This window comes from Anomaloglossus baeobatrachus, chromosome 10, assembly GCF_048569485.1.
Source record: "Anomaloglossus baeobatrachus isolate aAnoBae1 chromosome 10, aAnoBae1.hap1, whole genome shotgun sequence".
Lineage (NCBI taxonomy): Eukaryota > Metazoa > Chordata > Amphibia > Anura > Aromobatidae > Anomaloglossus > Anomaloglossus baeobatrachus.
This window is the reverse complement of record NC_134362.1, coordinates 157598750-157617505: the sequence shown is the minus strand read 5'-3', so window position 1 is coordinate 157617505 and position 18756 is coordinate 157598750. Positions and strand designations below refer to the sequence as shown.

At 46.6% G+C, this 18756-nt stretch overlaps 1 protein-coding gene and 1 long non-coding RNA gene across 6 annotated transcripts in view; one reads left to right on the top strand and one right to left on the bottom strand.

The window, feature by feature from the left end:
• ADCY7 (adenylate cyclase 7) overlaps window positions 1–18756 on the top strand; it is a 225804-nt gene that overhangs the window by 70351 nt on the left and 136697 nt on the right. Inside the window, exon 1 of one of the 5 annotated variants that reach the window (XM_075325746.1) lies at window positions 2512–2608. The exons of 3 other annotated variants lie outside the window; for them this stretch is intronic. The gene's annotated coding sequence lies outside the window, so the exon portion shown is untranslated. Of the gene's footprint in view, window positions 1–2511; window positions 2609–11100; window positions 11139–18756 lie in introns of those variants that run through there. One more of the 5 variants, XM_075325747.1, reaches the window with a different exon arrangement.
• LOC142254614 (uncharacterized) overlaps window positions 1–18756 on the bottom strand; it is a 116951-nt gene that overhangs the window by 79239 nt on the left and 18956 nt on the right. The window lies entirely within an intron of this gene.

Below are 18756 nucleotides of genomic sequence, written 5' to 3'. Positions count from 1 at the left end.
TGTACAGTGAAAAATGCTGGGACCATGTTCTTATGTGGCAGCATGAGCTGCTGGTGTCCGGGAATTGCATGTTATTAATGATATCATGAATTCACAGATGTCCTGCTCTGCAGTGAAACAGAAGATGTTCCCATCAGTCCGTGCCCTTGGTAGACATGCACTTTTCCAACATGACAATGATCAAAGACACTCATCTGTTGCATTTCTGAAGAACAGGGTGAAAGCTTTTCAGTGGCTGAGTGTCTCCTGATTGGAATCCAACCAAACAACCAAACACCTATCTAGGATTATGAAAAAAAAGTTATTACCACTCTCCATCCAGCATACAGGATATAAGAGAGCTCATTCTTGAATGAAAAAAAAAATAGATGTTTCAATAGGTCACCAACTTGTTCATTCCAGGACTAGAAAACTTATTGCTGTCCTTATAATCATGGAGGTTATACAAAATAATAGATGTAGTAGTATTTTATGTAGGGTGTACTTATTTTTGTATCAACTAGTTTGAGTAAAACGGAAGAATTTGTAATGAAAGTTATTTTATTAGCCTTTCATGTTATGGGTTAAAAAAATGTTCTATGAAACTCTGTCAGTCTTGTCAAAATGTCGGAATTTGTTCTTGTCCCCAGTGAGAGAATGAATAGAATGTTACTTTTTGAAGAGTGTAGGGGTACTTATTTATGTTTAGGACTGTATCTGTGTAGATGAGAACATAAAATAAACATTTAGCCCAATGTTCACTGTGATGAAACATGTAGGAAGTCATTGGAGTCTTATCGGTTGCTGACCATTTCCTTTGTGCGACAACGGCACATCGACATGGCTCCCATTTGAAGCCACAACATAGATGTGAGTACCGCAAGTAGCTATAGCACATTCAACAGTGCCTCAGCCTCACTTATTATGACCTTTTCTTTTCCTTGGTTCAGGCTCTCTTTGTGTTTTTTTACTTTTTCTTTTTTACTACACAAGCAGCAGACGCAAAATTAAGTCCACATTGTATGTGCTCCAATCAAAATAGCAATTTCCTTGTTCCAGTTGTGTCGTCCCCATGGAAGCAGCTGAGCTGCTCGGATCCGGGTTCACTGTGGCTCGAGGGTCGTGCGGCCACTTGAATGAAAGGGGGTATTTACAGGGGAGTTGATGTATAGTTTGTGACGCCACCCGTGGTGCTCGGTAATTTGGGGAGTACCGCCGCTGCCATTGAGAGAACCCGGGGTGATGAAGTGGGGCAGCAAGGTTTTGAACCCTCCACGGGTAGGGTGTGCCCCGAGACTCGGTGAATGGTGCCGTGGGATGCAGGGGTCACTCTCGTACTCACTCAGTTCATAAGCAGACACTGACAACTAGGTAAACCAAGTCTCTGAATACCGCTTCCGCTGAGGGGAGCTTGTCCGGGTCCCGTCCCCAATGGTGCCGCCTGGTAATCCGTGACCTGCCTCCTGGCACTCAGTTTGACTTCAGCTTGATGGCCCGGTAGCATGGAAGTAGCCGGGCCCCGCTCCCTACTATGGCTAAGTATGGGAGCTTGCTCTCAAGGCTCACGCTTGGGATTTTCTGGACCGTTTTGGATTGGAAAGTCCTATCCCCCCTCGTTGCATTAATGCCCCGATTCTGGAGTGGGTGGGAACAGATCATAAAGGCTCCGTTCTCCTCAGGTGAATTGTCGGGTTGCCTGAAGCTACTACCCAACCTAGGGTCCGTGTACCCCGTCGTGCCTTTGGTCCCGGACCAGTGATAGTACTAGGCTGTCATCCTCAACAGGTCTGAGCACCTCGCCACAATCTCCGACTCCTCTAGGCCCAGACCACCGTCTGCAACCTAGACAGTTCCGTCAGGAGTCACCACTCCCGACTTCCTTTCAGCTCCTCACAGCTCGAGGGCTACTTCAAACTCCCTCTGTACTCACAGACTGACTACACTCCTCACTTCCCCTCCCTGACCCCCAGGTGGGTGACTCTATTCCACTCAAGCCGTTCACTGGTGTGTCTGGTGGGTGTGGTTTTGGAGTGTATCTAGGATTTGATTTGCTGTTGGAGACAACACTATTTAGATAGAGACCCAGAACCAAGAGGGAGGCGGAATACTGCACGGAAGAGCAGCTTATGCAGCACCCTGTGACGACCTGATAGTCCAGGGGCGTCGCACAGTGCTTGTGTGATCTCCTATTACTGCAGAACAGGTGAACAGATTGGCTTTCCATAGTCTTGTGACTTTAATAATAAATCATTATAGAGGGGCGTTCTGCACTTTCTGCATTTGGACTGGTGAGGTCAGCATATTTGTAAGAATACATAAACCTCAACATTTTTTTTTTGACAATGTGGTTGTGAAAGAGGATGGTTGTTTCGAGCTTTGCACACAGCTTGTTTTGACATTGTGTAAAACTGGGTGTGCAGAGGAAGTTCTGCAAATCAGAGGAGATGAAACTGCGTTTTTTGGCGGGTCTTAACGGGACGTTACAGGCAGCTTGGTTTGGTTGTGTCTCTTAGTAGATTTACGTGTATGGGACTTCAGGCCAGAATGTAGGAGCCTGTATAAATCCGAGGCAAAACCCTGTCCAGCGTGAAGAATAGAGTCCGAAGACTTGGCTAAGGTCATCTGCTGGGTGAGTAGTGTAACTTTAATATTGAATTTTCTGCTTAATCTATTGCTTTAAGAGACAATATCCTTAAAGTATATGGTACGTTTTCGTGTATCGTGGTCCATAAAATACCATTTTAAACTCGGGATGGGGTAACTTTATTATTTTGACAGGAAGTTAAAAAAAAGAAATGTCTTCCGCTTCAACAAAAGTTTTTTGAGAATAATTTTAGTTGGACAAAAGTAATGCTCATAAGAATTTCTGAAGGTTTTACAGCTTAAGAAAGGACATCCCATGTGAAGATTCTTTAGATTTTTATTCCTTTTTAACTAATATAATTAACAAAAAATAATAATAATCTGCAGTCATTTGTTAAACAAAGTTTCCAGATATGCTATTTTTTTCGGTAAATTTTTTATTTTATGATTTATTGTTTCTTGATTGTTTTACCTGTTTTACGCTTGTTATCACTTTGCAAGGTCTATATTAAGTATCAGATAAATCCAAAAGAAAATTGTTTGCCGCACCACCCACCGCACACCTCTATTAGGACAAATCCAGGATCTGGACAGGGATCTCTACGTGGCTGGTGCTAAAGTGCCGGTCCGCAGCAAGTATATGCTTAGCGAAACGACGGCCATTTCGCATATTGATACGATTCCTCGGGACCCGAATAAGCGTATCAATATGCGAAACGGCCGTCATCCAAGAGGGGGCTTGACTCCTGCCTTTTTATGCACCGTACTAAATAAATGTTCTAGCTGGATTCCGGTGGGTGCGTCCGTTTACTTCACTGGACTTTTTCGCTATATTCAGTATCACTTTAGTCTTTTGACAGTTTTTTTTAAGTTTTTTTTTGTTCTCTTTAAGCACTATTTGGTATAATGAACATTTCAACTGCTAAGCACTACAATTACTATCCTGGTCTAAAAAATTTTTGGTAACAATCAAAAAGACTGCTGGAACACCATTGTAAACAGGGTGCTAGCCAAAATATACACAATCTCTATATGAAGTGAAAGCTGCACAGCACTTTACGGCAATCTCTTGATCTCTGAAAGAGATTACCGTGAAGTGGTAATGGGGCAGTAATGAATTGATCAATACATTAGCTAAATATCTCTTTTTTTCAAATAATCCTCAGCAATTATGCAATGTCACATTTCAATTTTTCAAATTTTTCATATGGCTAATTGTATTTTTCATTCCTTATGTATTATAGAGCAGTTATGCTTGTTCATATTTCTCTGAATCTGGTGTGCAGCTTTCACTTCATATAAAAAAAATTTGGTGTCTCCATTTTTGACAAACGATATTTGCTACTATGGTCAATTACGGTATCTATTTTTGTCTAAAGGGGAGAGGCTTCTTCTGCAGCCAGAAATCTTGGACAGCATTCAGACATACATTTCTTTTTTCACATCTATCAATATTGTTTTCTGCTTTACATTCCATCTTTTTTTCCTCATCCATTTTTAAAGATGGTCTGAACTCCCCCGCCCCCCCCCCCCTCCCACTTCCCCATTTGACACTTTGCAATCGATCTGTTAAAACCAGATGGGGAAAGAATGGAAACTTGTAAAATGGATGTCTTTCTATTTTTCCTTTTGTTTTTGGCTTAATCCCCCCAAATTTTGAATGGTCAAATTTTATTCCCCCCAAACATTAGCCTAGGACATGCATGGAGATTAACTGATGGAAACATGGATCCATTAACTAAACAAACTACAAAATGTGAAATTTTCTATTTAACTTTGTGGGCCAGGGTGCTGACCGCTCTAAAATAGTGCATGGATGAGAAAAAGGATGTGTGAATGTAGCCTTCCAACCACATGCAAGAGGGGCACATCACTTTTTACTGAGACAGAAAATAATTGGTTTATATCGTAGTTTAACTCTAACATGAGACAAAGTAAGATCTGAAGAGCGAAAGCAAATAAGGGTGGAGTGGCTTCTATATATATATATATATAGATCTAAGATCAGAAGAGCGGAGGTTTTTGCTGCAGATATATCTGTATATAACAGCAACTCCACCCTTATTCTCACATATACACACACATACAGTGGGAAAAATAAGTATTTGATACTCTGCCGATTATTCAAGTTTTCCCACGTACACAGAATGGAAAGGTCTGTAAGTTTTATCGCAGAATCAACTGTGACAGAATAAGAAAAAAATCCAGAAAATCACATTGTAAGATTTTTAAATAATTAATTTGCATTTTAATTGCATGAACTAAGTATTTGATACAATAAAAAAAAAACAGAACCTAATATTCAGTACATTAAACCTTTGTTTGCAGTTAGAGAGGTCAGACATTTTCTGTAGATCTTGACCAGGTTTGCACACACTGCAGCAGGGATTTTGGTGACTCCTCCATAGAGATCTTCTCCAGATCTTTCAGATTTCGGGGCTGTCACTGGCCAACATTAAGTTTCAGCTCCTTCCAAAGATTTTCTATTGGGTTCAGGTCTGGAGACTGGCTAGGCCACTCCAGGACCCTGAAATGTTTCTTACAGAGCCACTCTTTAGTTGCCCTGGTTGTGTGTTTCAGGTCATTGTCATGCTGGAAGATCCAGCCACGACACATCTTAAATGCTTTCACTGAAGAAAGAAAGTTGTTGGCCAAAATCTTGCGATACATGACCCTAGCCATCCTCCTTTCAATATGGTGCAGTCATCATGTCCCCTTTGCAGAAAAGCACTCTCAAAGTATGAGGATTTCGCGCCCATGATTCATGGTTTGGGATGGTGTTTTTGTGGTTGTACTCATCCTTCTTCCTCCAAACACAGAACACAGCTAGTGGAGTTGATGGCAAAAAATGGCTATTTTGGTCTCATCTGACAACTTGACCTTCTCTCATGCCTCCTCTGGATCATCTAGATGGTCCTTGACGCACGCCTGGACATCTGATGGCGTGAACAAGGGGAACCTTGCGTGCCCTACAGGATTTTACTCTGACGGTGTAGTGTGTCACTAATGTTAATCTTTGAGCCTGTGGTCCCAGCTCTCTTCAGGTAATTGAACAGGTCTTCCCATGTAGTTCTGGGCTGATTCTTGACTTTTTTCAGAATCATCCTTACACCACCAGGCGAGATCTTTCATGGAGCTCCAGACCGAGTAAGACTGACAGTCCTATTGTGTTTCTTCCATTTGCTAATGGAATCCAACAGTTGTTTCCTTCTCACCAACTGCTTGCCTATTGTCCTGTAGCCAATCTCAGCCTTGTGCAGGTCTACAACTTGTCCCTGGTGTCCTTAGACAGCTCTTTGGTGTTGGCCATGTTGGAGAGTTTGGAGTGTGATTGATTGAGGGTGTGTACAGGTGTCTTTTATACAGGTAATGCGTTCAAACAGGTGAAATTAATACAGATAATGAGTGCAGAGTAGGAGTTTCTTAAAGAAAATGTGACAGGTCTGTGAGAGCCAGAATTCTTGCTGGTTGGTAGATGATCTAATACTTATTCCATGCAATACAATTCAAATGCTATTGTTTAAAAATCATACAATGTGATTTTCTGGATTTTCTTTCTTCTGTCTGTCATAGTTGAAGTTACCTACAATAAAAATTGCAGACCTCTCCATTCTTTGTAGATGGGAAAAATTGAAAAATAGTGTATCAAATACTTTTTTTCCCCCTCTGTATACATAATATATGTATATATTTTCATTTCTATTTTTAATGTTTCGCAATATCGTGCTAAACTATTTATGGAATGTAACTGGAAAGACTGAATATAAGTCGCAGCCTGAGAAATTGACTTAATGCAAATTTGTTGTGGATTTTTTAACTAAATATAGCACCGGCTAAACAAACGAGATTTTTATATATTATACTAAAGGGTTAATCTCTGTTACAATGATCCTGCATCAATGATCTCTTCCATGGTCATTACCTGTGATTAATCGTGCTGTTCAGGAACACTCAGTGAGGATCAGGTTCACATGATGTGTTGTGCAAGTACTGACACCAAATACCTCGGCCATTGTGCGTCCATCAGTAAATGTCATTAGCTCAACCTCTTGTAGGTTTGTGTGGTCCCGTAACCTTTATATACTTCACATTCAGCGTAATTAGAAATCTATACTTTCCTGTGGTTTCTAAACATTCTTTACATTCATGCAACTCGTAATAATGATTTCTGTAGGAAAATGCATTCAAATGTTCTTGCAACTTGAATTTCCTGAATTTGCAGGAAGGAATTAAATGGATATGAGGTACCATGCCCCAGCACTAACTGACAGCCAGCTTAGCATTGGATCAGTACAAAGTCGGCTGTCAGTCATTGCCGGGGCGTGGTTACAGCCGCAGCTCACTATGTACTGAGCCGTGACTGAAACTGCACCCCTATGACTGAAAGCTTGAGGCTGCTGAAATTTATGGTGTTAGAACGCTATTAACCTGTAGATATGGGGTACTATGCCACGGCACTGACTGACAGCCGGCTCAACATTGCATCAGTATAAAGCCAGCTGTCAGTCATTGTCGGGGCATGGTTACAGCTGCCGCTCACTATGTACTGAGCTATGACTGAAACTGCTTCCCTATGACTGGAAGTTTGAGGCTGCCAAAATGTACGGTGTTAGAACACTATTAACCTGTAGATATGGGGTACTATGCCACGGCACTAACTAAGAGCCGGCTCAACATTGCATCAGTATAAAACAGACTGTCAGTCATTGCCAGGGCATGGTTACAGCTGCCGCTCACTATGTACTGAGCCGTGACTGAAACCGCTCTGCTATGACTGAAAGCTGGAGGCTGCCGAGATGCACAAAGTCAGAACACTATTAACCTGCGTATTAACCCCATTTCTACAGGTTACTAGCGTTTTTTTTACTTGACAGGTTCTCTTTAAACCACATATTTCTGTGAATGCTCATACTCAGTAAGGGAAGAAAATAAAAGCTGTATCTGAAAGCAAATATGGTCTCTTAAAAGGGAGGTGGCCACAGAAAACAGCAAGAAATGGGGTTAGTACCTCAATACAGCAAAAGCATGGATGAGCATAAAGTCCATATGTCTCTATTCACTTGATTAAGTGGCCTTAGTGCCTTGAAACGCATTGTCTGAGACAGAATTCTCCAATGAAGAATGATTATGGTTTTTATCAGTTGATAAATGGAATCCTCAGCTTTGACTATAATTTAAGGGGGTAACATGAAATGCTAGCAGTGCTCACTGTTAAGGTTGCTGCTGTTTCTGCCCTCCTGGTGCTTACATGTGACTGCTCTTATGTGATTTGCTTACTTGTGTTCAAGTGCCCACTGCTTTTTCTTGCACTGTTTACAATGGCCTCATTTGAGAGAAGAAGAGGAGGAAGAGTTGGGCATGTGAACACAAGTATGCAAATCACATACGAACAGTCACGTGACAAGGGGCAGGAGAGCAGAAAGAGCGGCAACCCTAACAGTGAGGACATTACATGCTGCTAGGATACCACATGCTTAATTCCCTGACAAATTATGTAAATGTCCTGGAGAACACTAGGGTATCCCCATCTTCACAGAGTATGTCAGAAACATATATTCCCTTTAAATTTAGCAGACGAGAAATAATGTATTGTAACATGTAACCTCACTGTGAAAGGCTATCTTTGAGGCACATACTTCTTATATAGTAGGGTATGCAATTTGTAGCCACTATAATCAGTGGCGTAGCAGCAATAGTGGCAGACCAAGCAACCACTATAAGGCCCGTGAGTCGGTGGGGCCTGGTGCCTGCACCGCCCAGCCCTCCCTCCTCCTGGCATCACACTTTCAACTGTATTGGCATCATGTACATCAATACAGTTGAAAGTAGTGATGAAAGAGGGAGTGCTCAACTCTTTCCTCCATCACTCTCCTGCTGTGTCTGTGTAAGGGGTGGGCAGACCCCTTACAAGGAAGCACAGGTTTTCTCTGAAGTGGTTAATGCTGTCCCCATAGAAACTGTAGAGGAGGGAGGAGGAGCCGGCAGCTTAGGGGGAAAGGAAGTGTGTGCTGAAGGCAGTTGTGTCCAGGACGGGAGAGAAGAAACAGCCAGGGGCAGAGTGTGGAGCTGAGTGGGCAGAAAGAAAGAAAGAAAGAAGGGAGCTGGAAGAACAGGGAAGCCGGAGAGAAAAGGAGCGGGCGGAACCTCATAGTGCGAAGCAGTCCCGGTGTGGGTCCGGGCTGTGGGTAGCCAGAAGTGGGAGCCGGGCGAAGAGGAGTAGTCAGGCAAGTCACCCACTTGAGGGGACGCTAGGGCAGGCTTTCCCTCGGCTAAAGGAAGCGCCACAGCACTGTGTTTTGTTACTGCCACGTGTGGAGACTTGCGAAGAATAAAACATGTTTGTTATTTGCATTGAACCATGCCTGAAGAGTATTTGTGCGCCGGACGACATTTGCACCACCACACTCTGCCCCACCAAGACATCTCCCGTCCCGATAGTGACGGCGGAGCCAGGGGTAAGCCTGACAGAAGGGGCCACGACTACAAGCCCAAGGCGCCCCTGGCACCCCGTTACATGTGGCGTAGTCGGCAGGATCCGGATCGTATGCAAGGGGACCCGCTCCAAGAAGATGGAGACCAAGTGGTGCCCAGGGCCCCTGATCCGGACTTTCAGTGAAGATTTCCAGTCCCATGGTGGGAGGAAGAAGTGCCTAAGGTGTTGGACCGGGCACAAGATGGCGGCAAGATGGCCGTTGTCTGTGAAGACACAGAAAGCGCGCGCAGAATTGGCGCCAAAAGAAGAGCCAGGGGCTGGCCGGTGCCGAAAAAGAAGTTCGGAGTACTCCGCCCAAAGAGGGGAGGTGCCGATCCCAGGGCACGAAGGAAGATATGTGAAGTGGGCGGTGTTCCAGAGAAAAAGAAGAACCGCCGCGTAGGGGTCGACCTGATGTGTGAGACTGGGGGTGGAGTATACCCAAGAGCGGGAAAAGTAAGCCCGCCTCCACTTCCTCCAGCATCTCCACTGACCCCGACGCCATTACCAGAAACGCTGACTCCGAGCAAGATGGAGACTCCAGGAAAACAGCAAGCTGCGGTAGCCGCACTAGTAGCGACTAGCCTGGGCAGAGGACGCCCGAAGCAGACTGCGGCTGCGGAAGGACCCACCCTTAACCTACCGGCTGTGCCAGGAGGACCGGAGCGGCCCACTACACAAGAGGCCGCACAGTGGCAACAGGAAATCGAGTGGGAGGAATGCCAATACCGGCGGCGGTCGCAGCAAAGACCGGTGCTAGCTGAACTCTCCCACCCGAGACGTTGGAGCAACCCGCCAACTACGAGCCCTTCCGGAGGCTGCGCCGGTTGCCCGGACAGTCCCTGTCGGAGTACGTGCAGGCCCAACGAGCCGAATGGCAACGTGCATATCATCCGGAGTGACTTTTCAAGACCGGAAGATGGCGGGCCTGTTTTTGTTCAACACCGGCGTTGTTTTGAGCCGGAAGAAGGTGTGTTGTTTGTAACCGTTCAAGTTGCTGAGCCTGGAAGAGAGCCTGATGCTGGACTGAGCCAGGGGCTCCCTCCGCATCGTTAAGAAGATTTTTGCCGAGTTGTGTTCCTGCCAGCTAACGTCTAAGACCGGGAGTGCTGCAAAAGCCTCCGGGCAGAAACTCCACTAAGACCGGGAGTGCCTGCCGACGGCCTCCGGGCACGACTAAGACCGGGAGCTTCCAGGAGGAACTCCGGGCGCTGGACTGGTGTGCCCTTGCGGGTGCCCTCAGGTGAACATGTTCGCAGTTTCATTAAAATGACTTTGTTTAGTTTTAAAATGTGATTTTAGATTTGTGCCTTGCTGGGAGGCTTAGGCTTAAAGAGGGGAGGTATGTAAGGGGTGGGCAGACCCCTTACAAGGAAGCACAGGTTTTCTCTGAAGTGGTTAATGCTGTCCCCATAGAAACTGTAGAGGAGGGAGGAGGAGCCGGCAGCCTAGGGGGAAAGGAAGTGTGTGCTGAAGGCAGTTGTGTCCGGGACGGGAGAGAAGAAACAGCCAGGGGCAGAGTGTGGAGCTGAGTGGGCAGAAAGAAAGAAAGAAAGAAGGGAGCTGGAAGAACAGGGAAGCCGGAGAGAAAAGGAGCGGGCGGAACCTCATAGTGAGAAGCAGTCCCGGTGTGGGTCCGGGCTGTGGGTAGCCAGAAGTGGGAGCCGGGCGAAGAGGAGTAGTCAGGCAAGTCACCCACTTGAGGGGACGCTAGGGCAGGCTTTCCCTCAGCTAAAGGAAGCGCCACAGCACTGTGTTTTGTTACTGCCACGTGTGGAGACTTGCGAAGAATAAAACATGTTTGTTATTTGCATTGAACCATGCCTGAAGAGTATTTGTGCGCCGGACGACATCTGCACCACCACACTCTGCCCCACCAAGACATCTCCCGTCCCGATAGTGACGGCGGAGCCAGGGGTAAGCCTGACAGAAGGGGCCACGACTACAAGCCCAGAGGCGCCCCTGGCACCCCGTTACATCTGTGTTTTGACGTCTCAGTACAGCAGGTGTGATGACGTCACTACTGTGCGCTCTGCTTCAAGATGTGCAGAGCTGAAGAATACACACTACTGCAGAGACCGGAGCCGAGGGGGAGAGAGGAGAGGTAAGTATTTTTATATATATTTTTTAAGTCAGTGAGTACACTGGTGTCCAATGGCCATAATACTATATGGATGACTATGGGGCATGCATTATAGCATATGGAGGACTATGGGGCTGCATTATAATATATTCAGGATTATGGGGTGCATTATAATATATGGAGGCTATGGGGAGCATTATAATATATAGAGGACTAAGGGGCTGCATTATATATGGAGGACTATGGGGGTGCATTATAATATGTAGAGTATTATGGGGGTGCATTATAATATATGGAAGATTATGGGGTGCATTATAATATATGGAGGATTATGGAACTGCATTATAATATATGTAGAATTATGGGGCTGCATTATAATATATGGAGGCTTATGGGGGGCATTATAACATATGGAGGATTATGGGGTTGCATTATAATATATGGAGGACTATTGGGCTGCATTATAATTAGACCTTCTGTTATGGGCCCCATGATTTCCATGTACGCCCCTGGCTGCAATGACTGGTTAGTTGTTAGTGGAAGGTCAACAGATTAATACAATTTCTGAGAAGTGATGGAATAACTCACTCCTCCTGGGAGTGGCGGTAGCGCTACATACTGAGCCTTATCTGTGTTAACCGCCCTATCTGGGCCTCCAGCAGTATAAAAAAAGCTGTCATTAAGCATCTCACCCTCTTCTGTTTCAGTCCCAGTCTAAACAGAAAACTGTGATAAAAAGAACTCTGCACTTGTAAGGAGGTCAAATTGCAAGTCATAGTTCTGTTTATTGCTTTGCAATCCAAAAATGTGACTTTTTGGTCAGATGATGGGACCTTTTTTTAGACCGAAAATTTGACAGCAAAGTTGGAGAAAACTGGAAACATTCGGATCCAATTGTACCTAGATTAACATGTAACATTTGGTATAGGATGCCAGTGGGATGGAAATCACATGTGAGTAGGTTACCTGTTTTATGTAAAGAACAGGGATGTAGAATAGAATATAAACCTCATATCATATGTGGTATCATGATTTGGCCCTCTTCTGCTGCATCTTGGACTGGAAGGCTTGTAATGATTGATGAAATAATGAATTTTGAATTACACTGCCAAGCAAAAGGGTAACAATGTTTTGAACTTTTGACTTTTAGGCTCCATATCTTACCATTCACTGCAGCTTTGAGTGTGAGACTACCATTATTTTATAGACACTCATCTTGGCTATCTCATACATAAATTTGACTTGCAACTACTTAGCATATGATTAGTTATGCAGAGTCTTGTCATGCCTCTGCATTGTTACTGTTTTGCTTCTAAAAATCTAAATTTTAATTTTTATTATTTTGTTAGTATTTTGTAAATTTACCTTTTGCCTATCAACTTTCAGATTCAAGCATGTCCGAGCTGAAATCTGATCCCAGATCTCTTTTACATGTTCCTAATGTTGGTGCATACTGACTGACGGCTGTTTACAGCTTTTTCTTCAACTCTACCCATAAGTGTTTGAATATAACAAGGAGGGACAGAGTAAAGGTCCATTGCCTCATATTACGGGACTAAACCCAACACAATATCATGTCACTAAACAAAGAAAAACATGGGAATCATAGTCCAAATAACAATAATGAATCAATGACTGATGTCTTGCAAATATATAAAATATTTTTATTACAAAATTACATAATAAAAAGACTAAATAATATCAGGGAATTAGTACATAGCATACAGGTAAAACATAGAGAGGGGATTCTGACAATGAAATACTATGGTCCAATCACCACTAGTATGGGGGTGAAATTAGAGGTCCACATAACCATATCTATTGGACAGAATACATCACAGAATATTCGCCTATATTTACAAGAACCATCAATAGGCATATTTATAATTTACATCGATACTCTGTGTGTTTCCAATTAGGCACATTAATGAAAAGGTGGACTTAACTACTACCAAAAGACTGGGGACATGCCATAAAAAAATTTATCACAGTCAATCAACATAAATGTCCCCCAGTCTAATATTTAGCTAATTGCTGGTAGTGTTCACTAACCCATGATGGGATGGATGCCAGAGTAGAAAAAGTGCCCCGACACGCACGTTTCGTTAGCTTCCTCGGGGGGTTATTGTAAATATAGGTGAATATTCTGTGATGTATTCTGTCCAATAGATATGGTTATGTGGACCTCTAATTTCACCCCCATACTAGTGGTGATTGGACCATAGTATTTCATTGTCAGGATCTCTGTTCTACCTGTATGCTATGTACTTCATAATTCCCTGATATTATTTAGTCTTGTTATGTAATTTTGTAATAAAAATCTTTTATATATTTGCAAGACATCAGTCTTTGATTCATTATTGTTATTTGGACTATGATTCCCATGTTTTTCTTTTAGTTCCATAAGTGTTTGGGTTCCAATCCAGCACCTCTACTTCATTGTCATTAAAGAAATTTATATGCTAATCTCAACATATGCTTTGAGTCTTGTCATGTTGGAAAACTATGCCATCCTTTTCATACCCATAGTACTCGAGTGTCTTGTAGGTTACTCACATATAGATTATTAAAGCAAATTTAAGAGGCATAAAATGTAACTTTTAATCTAGTTATATTAAAAGCTTTTGATCAAGCTAGTAACCCAAAGCTCACTGGACTGCTGGTACAGCCAGCTTGAGGTGTAATGTCCAGGGAGCCTATGACATATAACAAAATAATCAAAAAAACAAAACATACATAAAGAAAATATTGAGCATGATAATCTCACTCAAGGAAGAGACAGTGGTCCCAATAATAAGTGCCAAAAAAATTATCAAAATTAACTCAATATAAAAAACCATATAGCGTGAAGTGGTCCTCAAAGGAGGAATCCACCAATATTAAGGCTTATTTGTAGAATGAGTTGTTAACGATCTCACCCATTCATCGCAGCTTGGGGTAAACGGATCTTCCTCTATGGGTCCTCACAGCATCCAGCTGGCCCTATAATATCCCTGAGTAAAACTAATAGTGTCTGTTACCCCAATGACTTCCGCCCTCACAAGGGCAGACCACATCTAACCCTCTCTTAGTGCCCCTACAATGTTCCTGGCCCTCGTCCCGACGCGTTTCATCTCTCTAGAATCATCAGGGGACTCTGGAAACATATAGGAGGTTAGAGGTCCTAAGCCCAAGCTCACATAGCACACTGAGGTGCTCAGTGAATGGGTTAGATCGTTTACAACTCATTCTACAAATAAGCCTTAATATTGGTGGATTCCTCCTTTGAGGACCACTTCACGCTATATGGTTTTTTATATTGAGTTATTTTTGATAATTTTTTTTGGCACTTATTATTGGGACCACTGTCTCTTCCTTGAGTGAGATTATCATGCTCAATATTTTCTTTATGTATGTTTTGTTTTTTTGATTATTTTGTTATATGTCATAGGCTCCCTGGACATTACACCTCAAGCTGGCTGTACCAGCAGTCCAGTGAGCTTTGGGTTACTAGCTTGATCAAAAGCTTTTAACCCCTTAACGACCTTGGACGTACTGAGTACGTCATGGTGACATGGTGCTAAACGACCCATGACGTACTCAGTACGTCCTGGCGAAATCGCGGTCCCGGAGCCCCGGGGAGTGAAATTTATTTACTTAAACGGTGGATTCGGGAAGGAGGGGACCTCTGCCTGACGTCAGGAGGGGTGGTGCCTCCTCCCCGAACCTACAGAGGCTGTGATTGGCTGACGAACGCCGCTCAGCCAATTACAGCCACTGTAATGTTCCAGCCATTGAAAATGGCTGGAACATTGAAATCCAGCCCTGATCAGTGCTGCTGTAGCACTGGCCATTGGCTGGAGCTGGGTGATCGATGCTTCACCCGCCCCCAGCTCTGATTGGAGAGACCGGTCTTGTGACCGCTCTCTCCAATCAATGTGGATCTGAGGCCTGTGATCGTCCCTAGAAGCCGAGGAGAGCGGTAAGTTGTTGTCCCCGCCGCCCGCCCCTGTCCCCGATCGCCCCGCCGCTCGCCCCTGTCCCCGATCGCCCCGCCGCTGCTCCCGCTTCACCGCTGTCCCCGCCGCTGCTCCCGCTTCACCGCCGCTGTCTCCGATCGCCCCGCCGCTGCTCCCGCTTCACCGCCGCTGTCTCCGATCGCCCCGCCGCTGCTGCCGCTTCACCGCTGTCCCCGCCGCCATGCTCCCGATGCACCGCTGTCCCCGCCGCCATGCTCCCGCTGCACCGCCGTCCCCGCCGCCGCTCCCGATCCACCGCCGTCCCCGCCGCCATGCTCCCGCTGCACCGCTGTCTCCGCCGCCATGCTCCCGCTCCACCGCTGTCCCCGCCGCCGCTCCCGATCCACCGCCGTCCCCGCCGCCATGCTCCCGCTGTCTCCGCCGCCATGCTCCCGCTGCACCGCTGTCCCCGCCGCCGCTCCCGATCCACCGCCGTCCCCGCCGCCATGCTCCCGCTGCACCGCTGTCTCCGCCGCCATGCTCCCGCTGCACCGCTGTCCCCGCCGCCGCTCCCGATCCACCGCCGTCCCCGCCGCCATGCTCCCGCTGCACCGCTGTCTCCGCCGCCATGCTCCCGCTGCACCGCTGTCCCCGCCGCCGCTCCCGATCCACCGCGGTCCCCGCCGCCATGCTCCCGCTGCACCGCTGTCTCCGCCGCCATGCTCCCGCTCCACCGCTGTCCCCGCCGCCGCTCCCGATCCACCGCCGTCCCCGCCGCCATGCTCCCGCTGCACCGCTGTCTCCGCCGCCATGCTCCCGCTGCACCACTGTCCCCGCCGCCGCTCCCGATCCACCGCCGTCCCCGCCGCCATGCTCCCGCTGCACCGCTGTCCCCGCCGCCGCTCCCGATCCACCGCCGTCCCCGCCGCCATGCTCCCGCTGCACCGCTGTCCCCGCCGCCGCTCCCGATCCATCGCCGTCCCCGCCGCCATGCTCCCGCTCCACCGCTGTCCCCGCCGCCGCTCCCGATCCACCGCCGTCCCCGCCGCCGCTCCCGATCCACCGCCGTCCCCGCCGCCATGCTCGCCACTGTCCCCGCCGCCGTCGCACCCACCTTTTTCAGCCGCTGCTGCCCCCGATCGGCGGCGGCCGCCGCTGCCGCCTCCGTCATCGGCTGCCCCTTCTCCATCGCCACACCACCTATCCCTCCATGTCCTGCAAGCCACCCTCCCCCCACGTGGGGGGAGGGTGGCTGGCTTGCAGCACATGTGGGGGGAGGGTGGCTGGCTTGCAGCATATGTGGGGGGAGGGTGGCTGGCTTGCAGCACATGTGGGGGGAGGGTGGCTGGCTTGCAGCACATGTGGGGGGAGGGTGGCTGGCTTGCAGCACATGTGCTGCAAGCCACCCTCCCCCTACATGTGCTGCAAGCCCCCCTCCCTCCCCCTACATGTGCTGCAAGCCCCCCTCCCTTCCCTTACATGTGCTGCAAGCCCCCCTCCCTTCCCCTACATGTGCTGCAAGCCCCCCTCCCTCCCCCTACATGTGCTGCAAGCCCCCCTCCCTCCCCCTACATGTGCTGCAAGCCCCCCTCCCTCCCCCTACATGTGCTGCAAGCCCCCCTCCCTCCCCCTACATGTGCTGCAAGCCCCCCTCCCTCCCCCTACATGTGCTGCAAGCCCCCCTCCCTCCCCCTACATGTGCTGCAAGCCCCCCTCCCTTCCCTTACATGTGCTGCAAGCCCCCCTCCCTTCCCCTACATGTGCTGCAAGCCCCCCTCCCTCCCCCTACATGTGCTGCAAGCCCCCCTCCCTCCCCCTACATGTGCTGCAAGCCCCCCTCCCTTCCCCTACATGTGCCATCTCTCTCTCGCATCAGACTCTGCCCCCCCTCCCCGATCTGCTGCCTGCTCTCTCCCATTTTCCATCTACTGCCCCCTCTCACCCTCCTCGATCTGTTGCCTCCTTCATCTGCTGCCTCTTCTGTCTGCTGTGATCCTGCTGCCTAGATCCATCCTGTAAGGTAGGTATCCCCATCTCACCCCCCCATCCTCTGCCGCTCCTCCATCCGCTGCGCCATTTCCCATCATCCATCCGCTGCGCCCTTTCCCATCCTCTGCCGCTCCTCCATCCGCTGCGCCCTTTCCCATCTTCCATCCGCTGCGCCCTTTCTCATCTGCCGCCCCGCCCTCTCGCATCGCATTATCCAGCGCAGTTGCTCGCTTCCAGACTGCAGTGGATGATGCGATGCGAGACTCGTGCATTGCTCTCACGTTTGGCACTGGTCTTAGTGGCAGGCGCTCTTTTTTTTTTTTTTTTTTTTTTTTTTTTTTACTGATGTCCGTATTTTTTATTTCGCCAAACTAATTTTTTTTTGTATGGGGGGGGGTCTAGTTTCCAAAATGGGATTACATGTGGGGGAGCTCCATTGTTTAGGCACCTCAGGGGGGTCTCCAAATGAAACATGGCGTCTGCTAATAATTCCAATCAATTTTACTGTGAAATGGCGCTCCTTCTCTTCTGAGCCCCGCCGTACGCCCAAACAATTGATTTCCACCACATATGGGGTATCTGCGTACTCAGGAGAAAATGCACCATAAATTTTATGGTGCATTTTTTCCTGATACCCTTGTAATAAAAAAAGCTACCTGGTTGAAGCAACAGTTTTGTGGTAAAAAAATTTTTTTTTCTTTTCACGGCTCAACGTTATAAACTTCTGTGAAGCCCCCAGGGGTTCAAAGTGCACATCAAACATCTAGAAAAAATATTTGAGGGCTCTAGTTTCCAAAATGGGGTCATTTGTGGGGGAGCTCCATTGTTTAGGCACTTCAGGGGGTCTTCAAACCCGACATGGCGTCCGCTAATGAGTGCAGCTAATTTTGCACTCAAAAATTCAAATGGCGCTCCTTGCCTTCCGAGTCCTGCTGTGTGCCCAAACATTTGATTACCACCACATATGGGGTATCTGCGTACTCAGGAGAAAATGCACGATACATTTTATGATGCATTTTTCCTGATACCCTTGTGAAAATACTAATTTATATGGCTAAAGTAACATTTTTGTGTTATAAAAGTAAAATTTTCATTTTTTCGTCTACATTGCTTTGGTTGCTGTGAAGCTCCTAAAGGGTTAATAAACTTCTTGGATGTGGTTTTGAGCAGAGTGAGGGGTGCAGATTTTAGAATTGGGTCACTTTTGGGTATTTTCTGTCGCCTAGGTTTCTCAAATCACTCCAAATGTGATGTGGTACCTAAACAATTTTTTTTTGTAAATTTTGTTGGAAAAATGAGAAATTGGTGATGAACTTTGAACCCTTCTAACTTCCTAACGGAAATTTTTTTTTTTTCAAAAATTGCGCTGGTGTAAAGTAGACATGTGGGAAATGTTATTTAGTAACTTTTTTGTGTGACATATCTCTCAGATTTATGGGCATAAAATTTCAAATTTTGAAAATTGCAAAATTTTCAAAATTTTCGCTAAATTTCCGAAATTTTCACAAATAAACGCAAAACATATCGGCCTAAATTTACCACTGAGATGAAGTACAATATGTCACGAAAAAACAATCTCAGAATCGCCAGGATCCGTTGAAGTGTTCCAGAGTTATAACCTGTCAAAGTGACACTGGTCAAAATTGCAAAAAATGGCCGGGTCTTTAAGGTGAAAACAGGCTGGGGGCTGAAGGGGTTAATATAACTAGATT